The sequence below is a fragment of the Puma concolor genome, chromosome C1, assembly GCF_028749965.1.
Source record: "Puma concolor isolate L17-30 chromosome C1, mPumCon1.1.hap2, whole genome shotgun sequence".
Taxonomy (NCBI): Eukaryota; Metazoa; Chordata; class Mammalia; order Carnivora; family Felidae; genus Puma; species Puma concolor.
In genome coordinates this window covers 39298614-39325696 of record NC_141674.1, presented here as the reverse complement: position 1 = coordinate 39325696, position 27083 = coordinate 39298614, and the positions used below count along the sequence as shown (strand labels likewise).

Below are 27083 nucleotides of genomic sequence, written 5' to 3'. Positions count from 1 at the left end.
ACAAAGTAGCTACCTAGTCACTCTGTTTTATTATATTGTCTTGTTTTAGCTTTTGTATAACACTTATTAGTGTTATAATTTCTTGAATACATGTTTAATTTTTGATTATTTGTTTCCCCTTACTTGAATATATGAGTTTCATGAAGGCAGTACCTTGTTGGTTTTAATAAAATTGTATACCCAAAACCCTGAAGAGGAGTACATGGCACATGGTAGATGCTCAATAAATATTTGTTGAATTAGTGCATGAACACACTCTCTTATGTAATAGGTAGAGGAATTGCAACTCAGAGGGAGACTCAACTTAATCAAGGTCAAAGAATATAGGCAGTTCTTAGTGGGAAGAGCATTAGCTTAGTTTAGTCCTAAATTATGCCTCTAATTTGCTCTGTGACTTTAAGTTAGTTCTAGGTTCTCTCTGTATATATTATAAAGTGTCAGCTAAGATTTATTGAATACATTCCACATGACATGTATTATTCTGCTTTTGCATATATTTATATAATGTTCCCCTAAAACTTTGAGGGTAAGTAGATAGTCAGCATAAATAATGCTAGCCCAAATTCCAGTAGCTTAACGCAATAGTTTTTTTCTCATAAAGATCACAGAGTGACCAAATCACAAAGTTGCAATGGGTAGTTCTCTTTCAATTGGTAACTCAGGGATCTAGGATCCTTCAACTTTAGAATGTTACCATCTTCATCCTGGTGCCCTCAAGGTTACTGCAGAAGGTGAAAAATAAAAACCATATATGATTTCATAAAGGATTTTATGTCTAAGTCTGGGAATGAAATACATTATTTCCATCAATATTCCTCTGGACAGTACTTGTCACTTAGAACTGAATTGCCAGGTATACTGGGACATATAGTCTTTTATAGAAGAGAAGATGGTGTTGGGGAACATCTAGCCAATATCTGACATAATATTGTCATTTTACAGATGAAAAACTTTTCTTTGGTGACTTGGCTAAGATTCTATAGTAAGTGAGGAGTAATGATACACTACCAAGGAACCAAGCCAGACTTGAGCCAATAATAGTACCTTTTACTCCTTTACATATCATTGATTTTCAAGGTTGTTTTTTTTTCTGAGAGATATTTCTATAATAGGAGTTTTATAAAGAATTCTAGCATGTGTAAAAGAGATGAACACATGAGTTTTGAAGCATTGTAAACCCTAAGAAGATACTTTGGGAGAGCTTCTGAGGAGGTCCAGGACCCAGTTTAGAAATCTTAGAACGAAATTATCTTGATGGGCCCTTTTAGCTGTGTCTCATATAATTCATCTCTTGATTTCCTGATATTCCTAATGTGAAGCAGAGTAAAATCATGAATGCATCTCAGAACTGAGTGCTTGTCATCAAAGATTTCTGCCTCAGGGCCCAGAAATAAGTTGTGGAATTGTAGCTGAATTCCTGGCACTGCATGTGCTAAGCCTTAAGTGCCCCTTTTCCACTATCCACCATCCATGCAAAAAGTTATCTAATTGTACAAAGTACACTCTGGAAACTTTCCCAGTGGAATAATAGATAAAGTAACCAAGAACTTTTTAATTTTGCAAAGTGCACTCTTCCTTATAATTTACTTAATATAGAAATTTAATGTTCTGCAGTTTACTGAACAAATAACATTGAATGTATTTTAGAGTTAGCTTGGGAGCTCGCCTTTGGTTGCCAGTTTAACTTTATTATTTGATTATCCAGATAAAGGCCACCAGTAACAATATGCTCTGCCTTAAGTGGTTCAAAGGGGTTATCTCTTGGCCATTATCAATTCTAAATACAAGATCTAAATTCAAGGAGGAAATCACACAAAAGCAATTTGCTGAATTTGCCCAAGTTATTCTCTTGAGTAAGATGCTTGGTTCTCTGGACCCAGGTTATGATGAGTATACTTTTCCAGAAAGTTCCTAACCTTAGGGGCTGACAAATTCTGTGGCAGAATATTCATCAAAAATGACAATAGCAGGGGCGCCTGGGTGGCGCAGTCGGTTAAGCGTCCGACTTCAGCCAGGTCACGATCTCGCGGTCCGTGAGTTCGAGCCCCGCGTCGGGCTCTGGACTGATGGCTCAGAGCCTGGAGCCTGCTTCCGATTCTGTGTCTCCCTCTCTCTCTGCCCCTCCCCCGTTCATGCTCTGTCTCTCTCTGTCCCAAAAATAAATAAAAAACGTTGAAAAAAAATTAAAAAAAATGACAATAGCAACAACAACAAGAAAACAACAACAACAACAATAACAAAAAAACGTACAGAAGACCAAATAGGTTCCAGACATAGTGATGTTTGCTAAAGATGTATATTTAGACTAGCTGAGAACCCTGGACTCCTGCCCTTTAATTCTATGGCTTGCACCTTAATAAAGGTTCCCTCCGCTAGCCTCAGAGCACTTCTCTAGGCACTCCCTCCTGAACACATTTACTGGAGCAGGTTCTGATCACTGGAGCAGACACCTCTTTTTGGATCTGGCCTTGACATGCTTCCTGTTGTCACCTTGTTCTGGTCCTAGTCAATTACTGTTCTTTGACATAGGCTCACAACTAAGAACCAGCCTCACTATTTTGCCTGGGTAGGCTCTGCAGAATGCAACCTGAGCCAAGACTCTCAGCCTCCATTTGTCTTGGAAAGGATATAGGACAGAGATATTGAGATGACTAAAACAGTATCTACTCTTTTTTTTAAATTTTTTTTTCAACGTTTTATTTATTTTTGGGACAGAGAGAGACAGAGCATGAACGGGGGAGGGGCAGACAGAGAGGGAGACACAGAATCAGAAACAGGCTCCAGGCTCTGAGCCATCAGCCCAGAGCCCGACGCGGGGCTCGAACTCACGGAGCGCGAGATCGTGACCTGGCTGAAGTCGGACGCTTAACCGACCGCGCCACCCAGGCGCCCCAAACAGTATCTACTCTTAAAATAAAGGTTATGAGTGGTATTAAGAAGATAGAATGACAGGACTTGGAAACTTACTGGATTTTTAAAGATAAAGGAAAAATATATTTAGGAAGACACTAAGGTTATTCCAGGTTACATTGTAGAGTTGAGTTGGAATTTAAACTTGATCTTACTAAATAAAGTTTTAACATGCGGAGGTATGGTAAAAAGTGTGTTCCAGGTAGAAGGAACATCATGAATAAAGGCTAAGAATTTATATATTCCAGATTACTTTGAAGGAGGAATGTCTGATTATTTCCTGTTTTAGGCATCTATGACTTCCTTTTTAACAGCCAAAACAGTTTGTTTTATGTTTTTCTTTTTCCCTTCCTATTTGTCTCTTCTCTTGGCTTTTTAAAGATAATAAGATAGATGTCTTAGTTTTCACTGCAGAAATTTGGTCACCATTTTACTTGAGTAGCTAAACCTCAATAATTCGGGCAATTTAACTGATTCAGACTGAACACCATACTGATAATTAACTTGTTCCTCTTCCTTCCTATCACCCACAGGAGCCTACTGGATCATTAGTGACACGATTAGAGAGAGAATGATCCCGGTGCATCATTGGTGCTCAATAAATGTTAAATAATTGTTGAAATAGGACCCAGTGGAGATTGGCACTTTGCAGTAGAAATAGAAGCTCACAAAGTGTGCCTTTACTGATAATCACGTTTTGCAATTCAAAGAAGGCACAGACTATGCACCATTCTCATCATTGAAATCCACACACATTTGTAGGAAAAAGTCTAATTAATAATTTAGTTCTCCTAGCTAAATAGAAGCCTATGCAATGGGGAAAGTATTAAACATCATGGATAGTGCCATGGGGGATTCACCTTCCCTCCTCTTTGAAGAGCTGTAGCCACCTAGATGAGCAGATGCAGGAAATAAGGATATGATGACCAGTGGATTACTGGGTACACAAGTGTTTCACCCATATCACCTCTGAATCCTTGCCCAAAGTGCTCTAAGAGCCAGATCCCCATCTGTTAATTGAAAATCCTATCTGCCAATATGAGGGCTAGCTTTGCCAAGCATGGATTGTGTGGTGTTAATGGCTTTGGGCAGAGCCTTGTGCTGCTTGCTGGCAGGGAGAATCCTGTTTGATTCCGGAGAGTCCAAAATTTATATTTTAAAACATATTTTATTTGACAGCCAGAATTTAATGAATCTGACTTCATTTGTCTGTCTGCAGATTCCTGCTTGAGAATATCAAACCTAGAGTAAAATAGTTCCTCACATTTTACAAAACACTTTTCCTATCAACTATCCCATTTAATCCCTATGACAACTAAGGGCAGAAGGGAACTTGATATGTGCAGGTGCTTTATATGCAGTCTCCTTTAAACTCTGAAATCTTGTAAGGAGGACTTTTAAATCCTCATTTTACAGATTAATATCCAAGGTACTGAGAAACAAAAACACTGATGTCTGCTTCAGTAGGAAAAGCTAGTGGGACAAATATTAATGTTGGCTTCAAGTATTTCATGATCCCATTATTGAGGACAGTATCTTTGAAGCACCTACTTTACACCAAGCATTTATTTCAACATGTTATTGACCCTCTAAACCCATCTTGTAAGGTAGATAGTACAATCCCCACCTTACAAGTTTGGTCATTTAGTAAACCTTTTTTGAGGACCTCCCGTAGGCCAGGTACCATTTTAGGCACTGGATATACACCTTTGAATAAGACAAGCATGGTTCCTCCTCTCATGAACCTTACATTTTAATGGGAGGAGATAATATACAAATGTATATGTTTAATACCTATTAAGTGCAGAGAGACTTAAGCTGTCCTTTAGATTGGGTGATTATGGAAGGACTCATTAATGAGGAAACTTTTGAATTAAGACTCAAATGTCAAGAAAGGCACAATCTTGGAAAGATCTAAGGGATTATTATTGCAAGCAAAGAGAACACAAAGTAAATAAACAGTAGGGGGAAAATAAGCTTTGTGCCTTTCAGAAAAAAGAACCCACAAACTGTGGGAGAAAGGGAAGAAGTGACGGGAAAAAAGGTCAGAAATGAGGTTGGAGGGGCACCTGGGTGGCTCATTTGGGTGAGTGTCCAACTCTTGATCTCAGCTCATGTCATGATCCCAGGGTTGTGGGATCGAGCCTCATGTCAGGCTCTGTGCTGAGCCTGGAGCCTGCTTAAGATTCTCTTTCTAAAATAAATTAAAATAAAATAAATGATATTGGAAAGCTAAAGAAAGGCCAGATCTCATTGGCCTTTATAAGCCAATGTAAAAAGTTCAGATTTTATTCTACCTTTGAAAGGAAGCCATCAGAAGGGGGAAGAACACAATCTTACTCACCTTGCCTGGTATGTGGAGAATGGATTATATACAGAAAAATTGAAAGACCATTGGTTAGAAGACCATTACAGTGGTCCAGATGAGAGGTGGTAGGTGTTGGCATGACAAGAGGAACAGTAGAAATATAAATGGAAAGATTTTGTATGTATTTTGGGGTTGTGTTAACATGACTTGCTTAGGTGTGGTTTGAGAGGCTTTTGAGCTGACCCACCAAGTGAATCAAGTGTCATTTACTAAAATGAAGGCTGGGAGCAGAGCTGATTTTGAGAGTAAAATATCAAAAGTTTTGGTTTTGGCCACATTAAGTTTGAGATGCTTACTAGACAATAAAGTATATATATCAAGTGGGCAATTGAATATACATCTGGAAATCAGAGGCTGTATATATTCAGAGATCAAATGGCTTGTCAAATGTAAAACTGTAACAAGCCTTCACTAGCCCCAAACTGGAATTGACTGTAGGTTGGGCATAAAACTAAGCTCAGTAACAAAATCTGCCTATGGTAGGAATTTTCTTTTGGCATACTTGACTAACATCCCCTGGATCCCTCTTTGTCCCTACATGTGTGGCTAGAGATGGAGTTATTTTAGCACTTTTCTAGCTGTCTTGCTATATTGCAAAGGAGTTCGTGGGGAAGCCAGGAGCTTAATTTCTAAGGAGAGTCACTTGTGGTCATGATTGTTCTACTTAATATAATGTTGAATAGCATGAGCTTCACATTCAGTGCATGTGGTTAATTTCTGGCCATGTGATCTTTTTCAAATCTTAACTCAAAACTCTGCACCTGTTTACTCATTTATCATGGGGGAATAGTAACACTTGGATTAACCAGGACACTCTACGTAGTGCTTACAGTAATATCTCATTTGGTAATCACGCATGATAATTATCATTAATAATAGTGACGATGATAGTAATGTTTTTTAGTCTCCTTTTGGGTTAGATCTTTTTAAAAAAAAAAAAGTTTATTTCAGGGCGCCTGGGTGGCTCAGTCAGTTACGCGTCTGACTTTCAAGTCACGATCTCACAGTTTGTGAGTTTGAGCCCTGCGTCAGGGTCTGTGCTGACAGCTCAGAGCCTGGAGCCTGCTTCGGATTCTGTGTCTCGCTCTCTCTCTGCCCCTCCCCTGCTCATGCTGTGTCTCTCTCTCTCTCAAAAATAAATACAACATTAAAAAAAAGTTTTTTAAGTTTATTTATTTTTGAGAGAGAGAGAGTGAGTGAATGAGTGGGGAGAGAGGCAGAGAGAGAGGATAGAATCCCAAAGAGGCTCGACGCCCAGCACAGAGTCCTGGCAGTAGCTAGATCCCACACCATGACATCATGACTTGAGGCGAAATCAAGAGTTGGACACTTAACCAACTGAGCCACCCAGGCGCCTCTGGGCTAAATCTCTGAGTATGAATTCCAGAAGTGGGGTTAATGAATCAAAGGTTATAGATATTTTCAAAGATATAAAGAACCCTCCAAATTTTTAATTTGAGAAAAGAGAAGATACATTAGAGATAGCTTGCTAAGGTTGAAAGAGGATTAGACCTGGAATCAGACAAAACTTGACTGAGTTCTGGTTTTACTTTTATTCCCCTTCACTCTTTGTGCATCAGTTTTCTAATTTATATACTTGAGCACAGTACTTGCAATGTCTAGTTCCATGTCTACTGCACAAATTTGTGAGTATGGAAAGGAAATAATGTGTATAAAAATACTTTGAAAACTGTAACAGCCTGTGCAAAATTTCAGGGAAGGTTATAATTGTAACTAGTACTCAGGGATGTACAACCATGAGATGATAGTGGATTGACAGAATTAAACCTAGACTTCTTACCTGGCCCATTGGTGGGTACTGCGTCTGCTCGCACTCAGTCTGAGAGGCCTGAGGGAATCCAAGCTTAACCACTATTCTCTTGCCCAGATTTTATGATAGGCTTTTTTAAGTGAGCTCCAGTAAATTTAAACACTGGTGTTTTCCAGCTGGGTTGAATTGGCCATAGCCAAACTGATCTACGAGATTTGGCCTGATTCCCATCTCTAATCTTGCCCATAGTGTTCCTGGCCTTAAAAACCCTAGTCTTTAATTTTAATTTTTTAATAAGTACTTTCCATGTGCTGAAAAAGATTAATCATAATCCTTGTTTCATATGTGATGTCATTATGTATGGCCTTTTTATTTTATTCTTTATTATTTAAAAAAATATATAATTGGGGCGCCTGGGTGGCGCAGTCGGTTAAGCGTCCGACTTCAGCCAGGTCATGATCTCGCGCTCCGTGAGTTCGAGCCCCGCGTCGGGCTCTGGGCTGATGGCTCAGAGCCTGGAGCCTGTTTCCAATTCTGTGTCTCCCTCTCTCTCTGACCCTCCCCCGTTCATGCTCTGTCTCTCTCTGTCCCAAAAATAAATAAATGTTGAAAAAAAAATTTAAAAAAAAAAAAAAAAAGAAAAAAAATATATATAATTAATACTCAAGAACCTACTGTCCAATGCAAAGAAAGAACATTAACAATAACTTACATCTTTCTTTTGATTCTTATTCTTGTGTCTTTACCTCCAGGATAATTATGTTTAAAACATATTTTATGTTTTAAGTATTGTTTCATCAAATACATGATATGGTTAGACAACATATTGTTTAATTTTCATTGTTAATTAGGGTGTCATAAATAGGGTATAATGTAGTAAGTGGCCTTCTGAAACTTGCTTTTTACATTTGATGGATTTATTCAAATCATTGGGTTTTACTATAGTTCATTTAATTTATTTTCACTATTATATATTATTGCATAGTGAGAATATGCTATACTAGTGTTTTGTTTAAAATCTTTGCAGTCAAATGTGTGAGTGAAATGGGTTGGTAATTTTCCTCTTTCATGTTCACTTTCTTAGTTTGGGCATCAGAATTATACATGCAGGCTTTATAGAATAATGAATCAGATAATAGTCTACCTTTTTCTGTTCTGAGTAGTATGTTCCTTGAAAATTGATTAGAACTCATCTATAAAATAATCTGGCCTGATATTCTATTTGGTGGAAGGCTTTTAATTCCCACTTCATTTTCTTAAATATTATTAACAGTTATTAATAACTGTTATTAGTTAATAATTATTATTCAGGATTTCTATTTCTTTTTTTTTTAAGTTTATTTGTTTATTTTGAGAGGAGGGGCAGGAAAGGCAGAGAGAGAGGGAGAGAGAGAATCCTAAGCAGCCTCCACACTGTCATTGCAGAGCCCAACCTGGGGCTTGAACTCATGAAATGTGAGATCATGATCTGAGCTGAAATCAAGAGTCAGATGCTTAACTGACTGAGCCACCCAGGCACCCCATTTCTATTTCTTTTTAAACTGTTTTGGTAAATTATATATTTTAGGGAATTTGTCCATTTCATCAATCAGTGTTGTCAATCAGAATGTCACCATTTCATACTGAAAAATTCTCACTTGTAAGACTTGCCTTCATGTTGTATAAGCAGGCATTTTCAAAAGGGCATTCAAATGTGGTCAAATAAGGAGGGAGAGAAACAACCAACTAACTTTCCTCTCTCCTTCCTCCCTCTCTTGTCATTGCCTATTATATACTAAACACTTCATATGTATATGTGTATATATATATATACATATATGTATATACACACACACTCATTTAATATATACACACTCATGTAATAATATATACACACACACACACACACTCACTTAATTTATGCCCCACCCCTAAGAGCAAATGTTGTATTTTCCTGTTTACAGATGAAGAAGCTAGAGCTCAGAGAGGATATGTAGCTAGGAAGTGGTCAAGTTGAAAACAGATTTTATTGACCCTTAAAGCTTGGACTCTTTTATTATACCACTTTCTTGGTCTGAGTAATTTCCTGTCTTTTCTTCAGGTGGTTCTCAAAGTTTAATGTGCATCAGAATCACTTTATATGCCTGGTTAAAAAAAAAAAGAATTTCTGGGGCCCACCATAAATGTTTAGTTGTATTTAGTAGGTCTATAGTAGGACCTGAGAATCTGCATTTCAGAAAAGCATTTCAGTTAGTTTTCATGTAGTACCTGCTACTTTTTGATGCCCTTCATACCATACTTTGAGGAACCCTTAACTAGATTCTGAATTCCTTGAGTATGGGAATGGTGTCCTATTTATTTAATTTTTCTGTAAGGAAGTACTCAACAATTTGCTGAAGAAATGAGTGAATAAATGAAGCAATGGATGAATGGATTTAGTTATATTGAGTTGTCAAATGCTTATTCTCTCTAATCAAAATGAGCTTCTTTGATCTATTCACTAGCCCCTGGTGTTTATGTTTCCCCTCTTGGACTTATTATCTTATGGGGTGAATTGCCTCCCTGCTTCTTGTATATCAAACAGCTCTAAGAGAAAAAGATTTCCAATCATTTTGAATGTCATCCACCATTCAATTTGCAAGAATGTTATAAGAAGGCTGCTTGGGAGAAGGGCACAAAGGTAGTTGACCAAATGGAATCTTTCCAGGTCTGCTCTCTTTTTGCTAAGTGGAGCTGTAGCTTTAGGGTACAGTTTTTTGGGGGAAAGTTATGGAAACTGTTATCTAGAGCCTCTCAGCTGCAGTTATTGAAAGTTGGAGGAACAAGCTTGACCCTTCTAGTGATCCTCAGTCCCTGAGCCAATCCTGATCATGCCAGGAGGTCTATCATATAACTCAACCCACCAACATATCAGTGGGCTCTGAAATCTATTTTGCCATGAATCTGGTATCTAGTCAGCTTGAATTTCATGCTCAGTTTCTCTGCCTAACCTCTCATCTTCTTCCTGGGATGAGAAGCCAGTCTGTTTAGGTCTAAAACGACTAGCTGAGGACTCTAATACCCAGATCTCTTTTTGTCTTTTATATTTTGGCCCCTAATGAAAGGAAGAACTTGATTCAACTTCCTTTATTTCATTTCTATATTTTGCTAATTTCTGTTCCAAAATACTACTTTATATTTGTAATAACATTCAGCCGTGTCTTATATCTTGAAAAGGGAAGCCAAAATACCTTTGAATTTTCATTTTCTTAACTTTTCAGAGAATATCATAATATTGACCTGCCTTACAGAGTGTTAGGATTAACTAATTAACATTGAATAGTACTTTGAAAATGTTAAATACTATAGAAATGCTAAATAGCTTTATTAGACTTGGAGTCTAAAAGACAAATGAAACTCCAAACTTCATTTAAATGCTTTTATATAATGGGATTTTTTTTCCTCTCAAAAGAATCTTAAAGAAATTTATGTAGCTACATTTTTGGTTCCAATAGGAAATGTCACAATAAGTATAAAACATAGATGTCTAATTTCCCCACCTTTTCTGTCATTCTCTCTTTCTCCACTGGATCACACATTTATTAAACAAGCATTCCATAGTTGCCTCCTTGCTGACAAGCACCAAGCAAGACACTACAGATATGTGGTTTCTGACTTGTGGAAGATAGATAGGTACACATGTTCTCAAGTAAATGTAATACAAGACAGAGCCAGTGATATTATAGAAATGCAGGACATGAAGGAAGAAAAAAATCCCACTTCAGCTATCAGTGTATTTCTAATGATGGATGGGAAAGTCAGGAAGATTTCATATAGCTGGCATTAACGGGGCTATGCTTGAAAAATAAAATGAATTTTGATAGACAAAGGAAATAGCACGAGGAACATTCATGTGTGCATTTTTTTGATGGGGGAACTATAGTTGAGAGAGGTTATATAGCTGATCTGGGAGTTACACACTAAGTCAGTTCCTGAGTCAGATTTAGAATGCAACCTCTTCCTCACTTCTATTCTGATGTTCTTTGCATTGAACTATGTTTCTTCCTTTAATAGCAAAGGTAATTTACTACATGCCTATTTATCATAATTTGTATTCATTATGGAAAATTGAGATCTCTATGGTGGTCCAAGAGGAGAGAGCATCACACACAGGCAGAGATAACATAGACAAAATAAAGGTTCTTGGAATATTGAGGTGGGTGACAAGGAGTAGGTGGGACCAGGTGAATGGCCATCCACTTGCCTTGAAGTGTAAAGTACTGAGGACTAGTAAGAAATAAAATTAGAGAGGAGAGAGGGAAGATGGCGGCGTAGGAGGACGCTGGGCTCACCGCGCGTCCTGCTGATCACTTAGATTCCACCTACACCTGCCTAAATAACCCAGAAAACCACCAGAGGATTAGCAGAACGGAGTCGCCGAAGCCAAGCGCAGACGAGAGGCCCACGGAAGAGGGTAGGAAGGGCGGCGAGGCGGTGCGCGCTCCACGGACTGGCGGGAGGGAGCCGGGGCGGAGGGGCGGCTCGCCGGCCAAGCAGAGCCCCCGAGTCTGGCTTGCAAAAAGCGGAGGGGCCTGACGGACTGTGTTCCGACAGCAAGCGCGACTTAGCGTCTGGGAGGTCATAAGTTAACAGCTCTGCTCAGAAAGCGGGAAGGCTGGAGGACAAAGGGAAGGAGAGCTGCTGAGCCCCCGGACGACAGAGCTCAGTTTGGTGGGGAACAAAGGCGCTTGCCAGCGCCATCTCCCCCGCCCATCCCCCAGCCAAAATCCCAAAGAGAACCAGTTCCTGCCAGGGAACTTGCTCGCTCCGCGCAAACACCCAACTCTGCGCTTCTGCGGAGCCAAACCTCCGGCAGCGGATCTGACTCCCTCCTGCTGCCACAGGGCCCCTCCTGAAGAGGATCACCTAAGGAGAAGCAAGCTAAGCCTGCCCCTCCTGCCCCTGTGCACCTTGCCTACCCACCCCAGCTAAGACGCCAGATCCCCAGCATCACAAGCCTGGCAGTGTGCAAGTAGCCCAGACAGGCCACCCCACCCCACAGTGAATCCCGCCCCTAGGAGAGGGGAAGAGAAGGCACGCACCAGTCTGACTGTGGCCCCAGCGGTGGGCTCCGGGCAGACATCAGGTCTGACTGCGGCTCCGCCCACCAACTCCAGTTATACACCACAGCACAGGGGAAGTGCCCTGCAGGTCCTCACCATGCCAGGGACTATCCAAAATGACCAAGCGGAAGAATTCCCCTCAGAAGAATCTCCAGGAAATAACAACAGCTAATGAGCTGATCAAAAAGGATTTAAATAATATAACAGAAAGTGAATTTAGAATAATAGTCATCAAATTAATCGCTGGGCTTGAAAACAGTATAGCGGACAGCAGAGAATCTCTAGCTACAGAGATCAAGGGACTAAGGAACAGTCACGAGGAGCTGAAAAACGCTTTAAACGAAATGCATAACAAAATGGACACCACCACAGCTCGGATTGAAGAGGCAGAGGAGAGAATAGGTGAACTAGAAGATAAAGTTATGGAAAAAGAGGAAGCTGAGAAAAAGAGAGATAAAAAAATCCAGGAGTACGAGGGGAAAATTAGAGAACTAAGTGATACACTAAAAAGAAATAATCTACGCATTATTGGTATCCCAGAGGAGGAAGAGAGAGGGAAAGGTGCTGAAGGGGTACTTGAAGAAATAATAGCTGAGGACTTCCCTGAAGTGGGGAAGGAAAAAGGCATTGAAATCCAAGAGGCACAGAGAACTCCCTTCAGACGTAACTTGAATCGATCTTCTGCACGACATATCATAGTGAAACTGGCAAAATACAAGGATAAAGAGAAAATTCTGAAAGCAGCAAGGGGTAAACGTGCCCTCACATATAAAGGGAGACCTATAAGACTCGTGACTGATCTCTCTTTTGAAACTTGGCAGGCCAGAAAGAATTGGCACGAGATTTTCAGTGTGCTAGACAGAAAAAATATGCAGCCGAGAATCCTTTATCCAGCAAGTCTGTCATTTAGAATCGAAGGAGAGATAAAGGTCTTCCCAAACAAACAAAAACTGAAGGAATTTGTCACCACTAAACCAGCCCTCCAAGAGATCCTAAGGGGGACCCTGTGAGACAAAGTACCAGAGACATCACTACAAGCATAAAACATACAGACATCACAATGACTCTAAACCCATATCTTTCTATAATAACACTGAATGTAAATGGATTAAATGCGCCAACCAAAAGACTTAGGGTATCAGAATGGATAAAAAAACAAGACCCATCTATTTGCTGTCTACAAGAGACTCATTTTAGACCTGAGGACACCTTTAGATTGAGAGTGAGGGAATGGAGATCTATTTATCATGCTACTGGAAGCCAAAAGAAAGCTGGAGTAGCCATCCTTATATCAGACAAACTAGACTTTAAATTAAAGGCTGTAACAAGAGATGAAGAAGGACATTATATAATAGTGACAGGGTCTATCCATCAGGAAGAGCTAACAATTATAAATGTCTATGCACCGAATACCGGAGCGCCCAAATATATAAAACAATTACTCATAAACATAAGCAACCTTATTGATAAGAATGTGGTAATTGCAGGGGACTTTAACACCCCACTTACAGAAATGGATAGATCATCTAGACACACGGTCAATAAAGAAACAAGGGCCCTGAATGAGACATTGGATCAGATGGACTTGACAGATATATTTAGAACTCTGCATCCCAAAGCAACAGAATATACTTTCTTCTCGAGTGCACATGGAACATTCTCCAAGATAGATCATATACTGGGTCACAAAACAGCCCTTCATAAGTTTACAAGAATTGAAATCATACCATGCATACTTTCAGACCACAATGCTATGAAGCTTGAAATCAACCACAGGAAAAAGTCTGGAAAACCTCCAAAAGCATGGAGGTTAAAGAACACCCTACTAACGAATGAGTGGGTCAACCAGGCAATTAGAGAAGAAATTAAAAAATATATGGAAACAAACGAAAATGAAAATACAACAATCCAAACGCTTTGGGATGCAGCGAAGGCAGTCCTGAGAGGAAAATACATTACAATCCAGGCCTATCTCAAGAAACAAGAAAAATCCCAAATACAAAATCTAACAGCACACCTAAAGGAAATAGAAGCAGAACAGCAAAGGCAGCCTAAACCCAGCAGAAGAAGAGAAATAATAAAGATCAGAGCAGAAATAAACAATATAGAATCTAAAAAAACTGTAGAGCAGATCAACGAAACCAAGAGTTGGTTTTTTGAAAAAATAAACAAAATTGACAAACCTCTAGCCAGGCTTCTCAAAAAGAAAAGGGAGATGACCCAAATAAATAAAATCATGAATGAAAATGGAATTATTACAACCAATCCCTCAGAGATACAAACAATTATCAGGGAATACTATGAAAAATTATATGCCAACAAATTGGACAACCTGGAAGAAATGGACAAATTCCTGAACACCCACACTCTTCCAAAACTCAATCAGGAGGAAATAGAAAGCTTGAACAGACCCATCACCAGCGAAGAAATTGAATCGGTTATCAAAAATCTCCCAACAAATAAGAGTCCAGGACCAGATGGCTTCCCAGGGGAGTTCTACCAGACGTTTAAAGCAGAGATAATACCTATCCTTCTCAAGCTATTCCAAGAAATAGAAAGGGAAGGAAAACTTCCAGACTCATTCTAGGAAGCCAGTATTACTTTGATTCCTAAACCAGACAGAGACCCAGTAAAAAAAGAGAACTACAGGCCAATATCCCTGATGAATATGGATGCAAAAATTCTCAATAAGATACTAGCAAATCGAATTCAACGGCATATAAAAAGAATTATTCACCATGATCAAGTGGGATTCATTCCTGGGATGCAGGGCTGGTTCAACATTCGCAAATCAATCAACGTGATACATCACATTAACAAAAAAAAGGAGAAAAACCATATGATCCTGTCAATCGATGCAGAAAAGGCCTTCGACAAAATCCAGCACCCTTTCTTAATAAAAACTCTTGAGAAAGTCGGGATAGAAGGAACATACTTAAAGATCATAAAAGCCATTTATGAAAAGCCCACAGCTAACATCATCCTCAACGGGGAAAAACTGAGAGCTTTTTCCCTGAGATCAGGAACACGACAGGGATGCCCACTCTCACCGCTGTTATTTAACATAGTGCTGGAAGTTCTAGCAACAGCAATCAGACAACAAAAGGAAATCAAAGGCGTCAAAATTGGCAAAGATGAAGTCAAGCTTTCGCTCTTTGCAGATGACATGATATTATACATGGAAAATCCGATAGACTCCACCAAAAGTCTGCTAGAACTGATACATGAATTCAGCAAAGTTGCAGGATACAAAATCAATGTACAGAAATCAGTTGCATTCTTATACACTAACAATGAAGCAACAGAAAGACAAATAAAGAAACTGATCCCATTCACAATTGCACCAAGAAGCATAAAATACCTAGGAATAAATCTAACCAAAGATGTAAAGGATCTGTATGCTGAAAACTATAGAAAGCTTATGAAGGTAATTGAAGAAGATTTAAAGAAATGGAAAGACATTCCCTGCTCATGGATTGGAAGAATAAATAATATCAAAATGTCAATACTACCCAAAGCTATCTACACATTCAATGCAATCCCAATCAAAATTGCACCAGCATTCTTCTCGAAACTAGAACAAGCAATCCTAAAATTCATATGGAACCACAAAAGGCCCCGAATAGCCAAAGTAATTTTGAAGAAGAAGACCAAAGCAGGAGGCATCACAATCCCAGACTTTAGCCTCTACTACAAAGCTGTCATCATCAAAACAGCATGGTATTGGCAGAAAAACAGACACATAGACCAATGGAATAGAATAGAAACCCCAGAACTAGACCCACAAACGTATGGCCAACTCATCTTTGACAAAGCAGGAAAGAACATCCAATGGAAAAAAGACAGTCTCTTTAACAAATGGTGCTGGGAGAACTGGACAGCAACATGCAGAAGGTTGAAACTAGACCACTTTCTCACACCATTCACAAAAAGAAACTCAAAATGGATAAAGGACCTGAATGTGAGACAGGAAACCATCAAAACCTTAGAGGAGAAAGCAGGAAAAGACCTCTCTGACCTCAGCCGTGGCAATCTCTTACTCGACACATCCCCAAAGGCAAGGGAATTAAAAGCAAAAGTGAATTACTGGGACCTTATGAAGATAAAAAGCTTCTGCACAGCAAAGGAAACAACCAACAAAACTAAAAGGCAACCAACGGAATGGGAAAAGATATTTGCAAATGACATATCGGACAAAGGGCTAGTATCCAAAATCTATAAAGAGCTCACCAAACTCCACACCCGAAAAGCAAATAACCCAGTGAAGAAATGGGCAGAAAACATGAATAGACACTTCTCTAAAGAAGACATCCGGATGGCCAACAGGCACATGAAAAGATGTTCAGCGTCGCTCCTTATCAGGGAAATACAAATCAAAACCACACTCAGGTATCACCTCACGCCAGTCAGAGTGGCCAAAATGAACAAATCAGGAGACTATAGATGCTGGAGAGGATGTGGAGAAACGGGAACCCTCTTGCACTGTTGGTGGGAATGCAAATTGGTGCAGCCGCTCTGGAAAGCAGTGTGGAGGTTCCTCAGAAAATTAAAAATAGACCTACCCTATGACCCAGCAATAGCACTGCTAGGAATTTATCCAAGGGACACAGGAGTACTGATGCATAGGGGCACTTGTACCCCAATGTTCATAGCAGCACTCTCAACAATAGCCAAATTATGGAAAGAGCCTAAATGTCCATCAACTGATGAATGGATAAAGAAATTGTGGTTTATATACACAATGGAGTACTACGTGGCAATGAGAAAAAATGAAATATGGCCTTTTGTAGCAACGTGGATGGAACTGGAGAGTGTGATGCTAAGTGAAATAAGCCATACAGAGAAAGACAGATACCATATGGTTTCACTCTTATGTGGATCCTGAGAAACTCAAGAGAAACCCATGGGGGAGGGGAACAAAAAAAAAAAAAAAGAGGTTAGAGTGGGAGAGAGCCAAAGCATAAGAGACTGTTGAGAACTGAGAACAAACTAAGGGTTGATGGGGGGTGGGAGGGAGGAGAGGGTGGGTGATGGGTACTGAGGAGGGCACCTTTTGGGATGAGCACTGGGTGTTGTATGGAAACCAATTTGACAATAAATTTCATATAAAAAAAAAAGAAATAAAATTAGATAGCACACTGATTAAGAAGGGATTTGAATATTAAAATAATGAGGTTTTTACTCAGCCATAGAAAAGAATGAAATGTTGCCATTTGCAACAACATGTATGGATCTGGAGAGTATAATGCTAAGTGTAAGTCAAAGACAAATACCATATGATTTCATTCATATGTGGAATTTAAGAAGGAAAATAAATGAACAAAGAAAAAGAGGCAAACGAAAAAACAGACTTTTAACTGTACAGAATAAACTAATGGTCACCAGAGGAAGATGGGTGGGGGAATGGGTGAAATAAGTGAAGGAGATGAATCGTATGATTATCAAGGGGCGCCACGCTTATCAAAGGGGGCCTGGGTGGCTCAGTCTGACTTAGGCTCAGGTCGTAATCTCATCACTTGTGGGTTTGAGCCCTGTGTCAGGCTCTGTGCTGACAGCTTGGGGTTTAGAGCCTGCTTCATATTCTGTGTCTCCTTCTCTCTCTCCCCTTCCCCCCTCAAAAATAACATTAAAAAAATAAAAGAAAAGGGTACACTTATCATGATAAGCACTGAGTAATGTATAGAATTGTTGAATCAGTATATTGTACACCTGAAACTAATATAACACTGTATGTTAACTATACTAGAATTAAAATAAAATTTAAAAAAAGGAGTAATGAAGGTTTTGTCATGTTGTGTGAGGTGTGGCAAAATGACCAAGTAGAAATGACTAGTGGATAGTTGAAGCTATAATTCTGATTGCTAATGAGAAGATAGCATGATTTGGGAGTTATTAGTAAGGAAGTAATATCAAAGTAATGAAAGGTTTCTAAGGGATGGAGAGGACAAGAGCAAAAAATCAAGAGCCACTAATGAAAGAGTTTATGGCATTTTTAGCTCAGTCTAGTTCCTGATGTATACATGGGAAAAACTGAGGCCCAGAAAGAAGAAAAAACTTGCTGCAAACTATTCACTAATTCAGTGGAACCAGAGCCCATGTCTCTTCACTCCCAGTTCATAGCCCCCCTTCTTCCACTAATACTTATTCCAACCAATTTAGGTGTTCTGCAACAGAGGACTATAGCTGCTCAAGTGAAATTGAAACTTGAAATGGAAACCAAAATCATGTACAGGAAGAGAATATTGCTTTCCTTATTTTTAATCACTTCTGCCCAGCAATTCTTGGGTTCATCTTAGAAGGCATGGCCTCTGGGGATCAGGGGACTGCACATTCCCAGGTGATTACACATGGGTTTATTTGTCTCTCAGCTTTTTAATTTTTTCCCCTTAAGTTTTATTTCATGTGTGTGTGTGTGTGTGTGTGTGTGTGTGTGTGTGTGTGTGTGTGTGTGTGTATGTGTGTGTGTGTGTTTTGCTTTTTGTTTTTTCTTTTGCTATTTTTTTCTTGGAGGACAGTTTGCTAAAAGACATTTGAAATATTGCTAGGGAATATATGGCTCATCTTTCAAAACAGGAATTTCCCCTTTTCCTCGGCTGCTGGGAATCCTGTCCTGAACATACTCACTACTTCTCTGCCAGGAGATTTGCCTTGACATGCTTCCTAATTTATACTCCACCTCCTTCAGCCTTCTCCCACCAGTGACAGAGAAATTAAAATTCACTTTTAACCACTGTTTATTAATGCCTGTCTACCGTGAATCAGGGTTTAATTTAATCTAAATGAATTATTTCAGTAGCCAAGTGTGATCAGTATAATTTTACCTATCTTATAAATAAGGAAATTGAGACACAGATAATGGGTTATGTGACATGATTATGGTAGACAGAATAAGGATTCTCCAAAGATGTTCATACGCTACTTTCTAGAACCTGGGAATATGTTACCTTACATGGCAAAAGTGACTTTGCATATGTAGTTAAGGATTTTGAGATGAAAAGATTATGCTGGATTATTTAAGTGGACCCAACATAACCACAGAGGTCCTTAAAAGAGGAAGTCTGAAGGCTTAGAGTCAGATGAGACATGGTGATGGAAGCAGAGAGGTCAGAGAGAGACAGATTTGAAGATGCCATGCTCCTGGCCTCGAAGATGGAGGCAGAAGCCACAAGCCAAGGAATGCAGGTGACCTCTAGAAACTAGAAAAGACAAGGGAACAGATTCATCCCAGAGCTTCCAGAAAGAATGTCACACTGCCCACACTTTGAAATTGGAATTTTAAGAAATATATATTTTTAAAATTTTTATTTATTTTTGAGAGAGAGAGAGAGAGAGAGAGAGAGAGAGAGAGAGAGAGAACATGAGGGGGGAGGGGCAGAGAGGGAGACACAGAATCTGAAGCAGGCTCTGGGCTCTGAGCTGTCAGCACAAAGCCCAACGCAAGGCTTGAACCCATGAGCCATGAGATCATGACCTGAGCTGAAGCTGGATGCTTAACTGACTGAGCCACCCAGGCACCCCTGAAATTAGAGCTTCTTACCTCTAAAATTATAAGATAACAAATTGGCATTGTTTTAAGCCACTAAGTCTGTGGTCATTTGTTACAAAAGCAAAGGAAGCTGATACATTAAAGTTATACAGCAGGTAATTTTTCCAGTGATTTCTGTTTTTCCACATGTAAAGAATGCACTCTATAGACATGTAACTGAGCCCTATCTTGCTTGACACTGTTGACCTGTTATTTCTTTGTGACTCTCTTACCTTTGCATCTAAGATAGTAGATGCTCCTTAACCTCTTCCTGCTCTGATCATTTTGTCAGTTATGGGCTCCATCTCTTATTTATTGTGTTCTGAATATATTTCTCTTTCGTTTCCATCTCCTTGCTTCCCTTTTCTTTCCTCCTTTTCATACTGTCCCTAACATTCACCCCTCAAAACTCCTACTTTTCACTTTTATGCTAATGATTCCCAAAGATGTCTCTTCTCTAAACCTTAGACTCCCTATAAATATCTATCCTTGGAGAATTGAGAACCAAGGTAGAGAAAATTTTAAATACAACTATAGACCAAAGACCAATAATCTTCAAAAGTACAATAGATATGACCTTTGAGTAGAGATCATAAAAGTCAGAAGACAATATTGACATCTTTTTAAAAAATTTTTTAGCATTTATTTATTTTTGAGAGACAGAGTATGAGCAGGGGAGGGGCAGAGAGGGAGAGAGGGAGACACTGAATCCGAAGCAGGCTCTAGCACAGAGCCTGATGTGGGGCTTGAACCCATGAACCGCAAGATCATGACCTGAGCCGAAGTTGGATGCTTAACCCACTGAGCCACCCAGGTGCCCTGAGATAACATCTTCAAAGTCCTAAAAGGGGGGGAAAAGAAAAAGAAAAACAGTTAAATTCCACTCTTAGAATATCCTTCAAAAATTGGAGACAGACAAAATCTGAGAAAATTCACTCAGGCTCTACACTGTCAGCAGAGAGCCTGCTTGGAATTCTGTCTCTCCCTCTCCCCCTTCCCCCATTCTCTCTCTGTGTCTGTCAAAATAAATAAATAAAACTTAAAAAATTTTAATGAACTATACACTTGAGTTTTTTTGTACTTTATTGTATGTCAGTTATCTTTGATAAAAAAGAAAAAAGTGAAAATGAAAATGTGTTGATATATCAAGAGAAAAATTTTGGATAAATTCCTTGAGATTATTTGTATATGGGGTTCAATTTGACAACATTCCTCCTTACTCCTCCTTATACTCTTAACATAGGGCCTATATGACTGTTCATTCAACAAATGTTGATATTCCCACGATACGCTGCTCACTGTGATAGGCACTGGATATACAGAGATTGAGACTAATGTTAAGAGTTGTACATTAATGAACAAATGGTAGTAGTCAGTGAAGGTTTCTGAGTAAGGAAGTTAATTGGCACTAAACCTTAGGGATTTCTGCAACAAACATCTTGGTGGTTGTAAGAATGGAGGGATGGGGTTAGATGATATGATTTTCTCTTGGTTCTGTACTGCCTAAAGTCACTCCTATAGGCATGCTTTTCTAGCATTTTCTTTAAGGAAACAAATACACAATTTTCTAGTGCCCTCTAGATAAGGACATCTGGGATGTCCTCCATGAAACCTCGGTGCCAAGAGGAAAGGAATGGTTGGTGTGTTCTCTTTCTCTCTCTCCCTCAAATAAGGTGAACAAAAGTGGCTCAGATTTTTAAAAATATTTATTTATTTTTGAGTGAGAGAGACAGAGCCCGAGTGTGGGAGGGGCAGAGAGAGAAGGAGACACAAAATCCAAAACAGGATACAGGCTGACAGGACAGAGCCTGACGCAGGGCTCAAACTCACAAACCATGGGATCAAGACCTGAGCTGAAGTTGGCTGCTTAACTGACTGAGCCACCCAGGCATCCCTGACTCAGATTTGTCAGAATGCTAGTGGTGGGTCAGACTGCTGGAGAGAGGGCCAAGCTCTGTCAGAGAGTGACTCAGGATGCCCTTAGAGTACTGGTTACTGGACTGAACACAGTGCAGTGGGTATGAGATCATAGTCAAGAGGTGAGATGAGTTTTCTGTTGTTAAAGCAACTCTGCAGTTAGTTTCTGTTTTTCCTTCTGTTGTGATAGAGGTTAAGAAGGTATTGTTTGATGATTAATGTGTTAAAGAGAAATTGCTTCTTGGGTCTATTGGGTTAATTTGTTTTCCTATAGGTTTCTCCCCTAAATTAGCAATATCTTATAATGTTTGCATTACACAGAAGTCCAGGATAAAAAGCATTGAATTATGAAATAAAGTCATTCATTCATTTATTCAGTTAGCATTTACTGAGATCCTAATCATTGTTAGCCACTGTGTTCATTATTGGGGATATAAATATAACTAATTGTACTTTCAGCCAAGTCTACATTTATAGACAAAGACAAAGAAATATAAATTAAAATGAAGTGACAATTATGAGAATTCAGTTTGAAATAAATGCAGATTGAGCACAAAAGAGGAACTAATTAATTCTATCTCAGGAATCTGGGAAGTCTTTATTGATGATGTTATTTGAATTGGATGTAGGGGAAAAAGTAGTTCCCCAGGCCTTACAGCCATTCTAATTGAAGGAAACAATAGGAGCAAAGACATGAAGACTTAAAAATTTCCTGGCTGGCTAACTATAGGTAATCTAGAACACAGAGTGTGTGTCGGGAAGTAGTAGGATATGAGTTAAGACTATGAAATGAGTTGGAAGTCAATTGTCAAGAGCATTTAAAGTCCTCAGAATGGTGAATTATCTGTAATGAGTGTGTTTACTGAACCACCCAGGTTTTGTCCCCCTCAGGGTTTTAAGTATTTACAAACTGAATAAAGAAAGATATACAACACACTGTAATTAATTTAATAATTAATAAAATTCAGTATAATTCATTTGTGTGTATATTCGTTTTAATTCCAGTGTAGTTAACATGCAGTGTCATATTAGTTTCAGATGTACAATATACTGATTCAATAGTTCCATATATTACTTCATGCTCAGCAAGATAAGTGTACCCTTTTCTTTTTAAGTTTATTTATTTATTTTGAGAGAGAGAGAGCAAGTGCAAGCTGGGGAGGGGCAGAGAGAGAGAGAGAAAGAGAGAGAATCCCAAGCAGCCTCCATGCTGTCAGCATGGAGCCCCACATGGGGCTTGATGAACCATGAGATCAAGACCTAAGCCAAAAATCAAAAGTGGGATGCTTAACCAACTGAGCCACTCAGCTGCCCCAAGATAAGTGTACTCTTAATCCCCTTCATCTATAATTAATTTTTGTAAAATTTATTGTGAGAAATTTAAAATATATAGGAAAATACAAAGAGTAACATTACAAATACCCTTATTTGCTGCCCAGAATTAATAGCCATTAATATTTTGTTATATTTATTTCTAGTTTTGTTTTTTGCTTTTTAAGAAAGAAGGCATTGCAATTTTGTATTTGTTTTCTCAGGATGCTGCAACAAATTACCTTCGATTGGGTGGCTTAAAACAATAAAAATTTATTCTCTCATTGCTCTGGAATTCAGAAGTATAAAATTAAGATGAAATCAAGGGCCACACTTGCGGCCTAGACTCTGGAGTCTCTAGGGGGAGAATTCTTCCTTGTTTCTTTCAGTTTCCAGTATCTCTAGGCATCCCTTGACTTCTTTGGCTAGTAACTACATAACTTCAACCTCTGTCTTTGTATTCACGTTACTTTCTCTCCTGTGTGAGTCTTTTCCTCTTCTGTTTCTTATGAGGACACTTGTTAGATTTAGAGTCCACTGGGTAATCCAGATGATTTCATCTCAGGATTGTTAACATGTATATGCAAAGACCCTTTTTCTAAACAAGGTTACATTCATGAGCTCCAGGGACTTGGATGTGGACATAAATTCTGGGGGGATACCATACAACCTACTACATAGTTTCAGCTGAAATTCCTTTTATTCAAAGAAGCAAGTCTCATTTCCTATCCCTACTTATTAAAGATAGCACGTTTCCTTCTTGTCTATGTTCATTTTGTTTTACATCATTTATTTTCATTCATATAAAATCATTTGGTATTTTTTCTATGTGTATATAGTTTTGGATTTACAAAGACATCATCTTGTACAAATTATTCTGAAATTTGCCTTTTTATTTCAATGTTATATATTTTTAGAACTGTGTAGTTTTGGGAACTAAAACTAGCTAATCTATTTCTATTAAACTCTAATCTATTTCTATTAAATTATTTTTTATTAGTCAGGATAGGCTAGGTACCAAAAAATCTCTGTTATTTAACACACAAAATATTTATTTATATTCCTGCTATATAACCATCTGGGTCAGTAGCATGTTCTGCTCTACAAATGCACTCAGGACCCAGGTTGAAGAAGTTTCACAAATTTGGTCACACACCATCTGAAAACCAAGGCTTCCTCAGCTAACACAACAGGAGAAAAGAAAGTTGTGGGGTTTCACACAAGTAATTAAATGCTTCAATGTAGAAGTGTCATTTCCATTCATAAGTTATTGGCCAGAAATATTCACATGACTCACCTAAATGCAAAGGAGGTATATAGGTGTATGTCCAGAAGAAAAGGAGAACTAGTTACAATGAGCAATGGAAATCTGAGATGCTTTCCTATTATGCTATCGTATAAATATACTACATTATATTAGTTTTAGGCAAATATACCATATGATGGACATTAGAGGAGTTTCCATTTTTGAAATTGCTAATAATGCCGCATTTGGCATTGGTATGTGGTAATTTTTGTCCATATGTGAACATTTCTTCCAACTCCTATATCTAGAAGTTGGATTGTTGGGTCAGAGACTATGCATGTTTTTTATTTAGTAGGGACTACCATATTGTTTCCAAACTATATTATTAGTTTACATTCTTACCAGGAGTATATGAAAATACCATTTTCCTTACATTTTTACCAGCCTTTAACATTGTCATGCTTTTTAATTTTCATCAGTTTGGTGGAAAGGACATCTCATTATTATTTTAACTTATGCTTCCCTAATGACTAGGTTTAACATCTTGATTGATTGATAGATAGATAGATAGATAGATAGATAGATAGGTAATTTTTTTGTCGAATTAACAAATATTTACTAAGCACTTACTATATACCAGAAGCTATGCTAGGGGCTAGGGATATAGCATTAATCTCCGATTTCAAGCAATAAATCTGGTCCTGGGATCTGTTGGAAGACAGGAGGGATCATCAAGTAGGTTATGCAGGCCCTGAGGGATTCAAAGAGGATGTGATCTCAGAGACAGCATTAATGAGTAAGATTATGCTGTAATTCCTAAGGTAGACATTGTTTACTCTGAACCACACTACTCCCCAAAGCATTTTATAACCTATAATGATAGGTATGTATTGAGAGGTGGGTGATAAGGTATGTCTTTTAGTATATTGAGACCTAGCTAAAAGTAATTTAGGTCACTCTTTCACACCATGTAGAAGTCACAGTACCACAGTACCACACAAGATTTTTGTGCAGTTTTCTTGGGGAAGACCTCACATTTTCATGGTAACCTCTGTGTCTGGGTTCTTCTTCTTTTTTTTAAGTTTATTTATTTTGAGAGAGACTATTATGATGGGGGAGGGGGAGGGAGAGAGAGAATTCCAAGTATGCTCTGCACTGTCAGCGCAGAGCCTGACTCAGGGCTTGATCCCACAATGGTGAGATCATGACCTGAGTTGAAATCAAGAATTGGACGATTAACCTATTGAGCCACCTGGGCACTCCCAGGTTTTTTTGTTTTTGTTTTTGTTTTTGTTTTTGGGTTTTTTTTGTATGAGAGAAAAATAAACTATTGTGTTTAAGACACTGTAATTATTTTCCTGTTTCTCACAGCTGTACTCATTCCCAAAGGAGGAGGATACACACACATACACAAAATATAAAACCAACACCATAATTCCCTTAAAGTATCTGTTAAGTATATTAAAATTAGTTGAAGTTGGAGGTGTTGGAGAAATTATTTACATCACAAAAATTAAAACCAAGTAGGTTATTGTCTTAAAATATTTTTTAATCATCCCACCACAAGCAAATTTTACTAGCCTCTTAACTGCATATAATCATCCTTCCTTGTACTTACCACCATCTCTGTAGTTTCTTTTTCTGTCTACTTGATGGAAAGTCAAATTCCGCTCATTTGCTGACATCAAAACCTACAACTGTTTTTATTGCTTGAGCTTTTGCCATCCAGGTTTTGCATATACTCAAATGTCTGTATTTTCCCAACCATGAAAGGAATTTTAATGCTAGCTTAATAGTATGATATATAAAATGTTTATCTCATTATACTTTAGTAATAATAGTAACTAACATTTACTGAGTACTTGCTATGTGATAGGCACCATGTTATATTCTTTATATTTCCCTTTTATACTTTTAAAAACAACTGTATTGAGGCATAATCAACATAAAAGAAATCACACACATTTAAAGTGTACAATTTGATGTTTTGACATATGTGCACATTTATGAAACCATCTCCTCCCCAAGCAACTATTAATCTTCTTTGGCTCATTATAAATTAGGTTTCTGTTTCTAGAGATTTATATAAAGGGAAATGCATACTATGTACTCGTCTTTATCTTGTTTCTTTCAGTCAGCATAACTATGTGGAGATTCATTGTCATTGCATGTATCAATATTTCATTCCTTTTTATATATTTTATATGTCTTCAGTTATATAGATATACCACAATTTGTTTATATTTCACCTTCTGATAGACATTTGAGTGCCCTCTCCATTTTAGTTATTACAAATAAGGCTTTATTAACATTCAGGTACAAGTATTCACGTGTATATAAGATTTCATTTCTCTCAAGTGGACGCCTTGCAGAGGAATGAGTGGGTAAGATGGTAGGTAAATGCTTAATTGTTTACAAAACTGCCAAAATATTTTCTAAAATGTCGGTACCATCTACATTTTTATAAGCAATGCACTGTTCTTCATTGCCTGACCTCTACTGTCTTTTTTTTTTTTTACCTCCATTGTCTTAAAAACCATTATTTCATATATTTTGTCCTGTTCTTTAGCTTTTTCATGTGGAAGTGTAACTCTGGTTCCTGTTACTTAAACTTGGTCTGACACAGAAATCTTTTTTCTATCTCATTAGTGCTTGTAACCACTGTATAATGTAGGCAGTCTTGTTATCCCCGAATGAGAAGCAAAGAAACTGCTTTTTCTCACCTGCACACTTGTGTTACTACGGTTCCTTTTCATTTGTTCATTTAGTCAGTCAATATTTCAGTCATCGTTGTACCAGACCCTGTAATTAGGTGCTGACAATAGTGAAGGATAAAAAGTAATTACCATTTTAGGAGTATCACTCTGCTATAAGTAGAGGATGAATCAGAAATTTCGGGATAAGAGGCGGGTGCAATAGTCCATAAGAGAAATGGTGAGAAGATTTAGTGGCAG

The 27083-nt window shown here is 38.4% G+C and overlaps 1 protein-coding gene across 4 annotated transcripts in view; it reads left to right on the top strand.

Moving 5' to 3' along the window:
- The window catches only part of LOC112863632 (AGBL carboxypeptidase 4), a 1479506-nt gene that overhangs the window by 660123 nt on the left and 792300 nt on the right, over positions 1 to 27083 (top strand). The window lies entirely within an intron of this gene.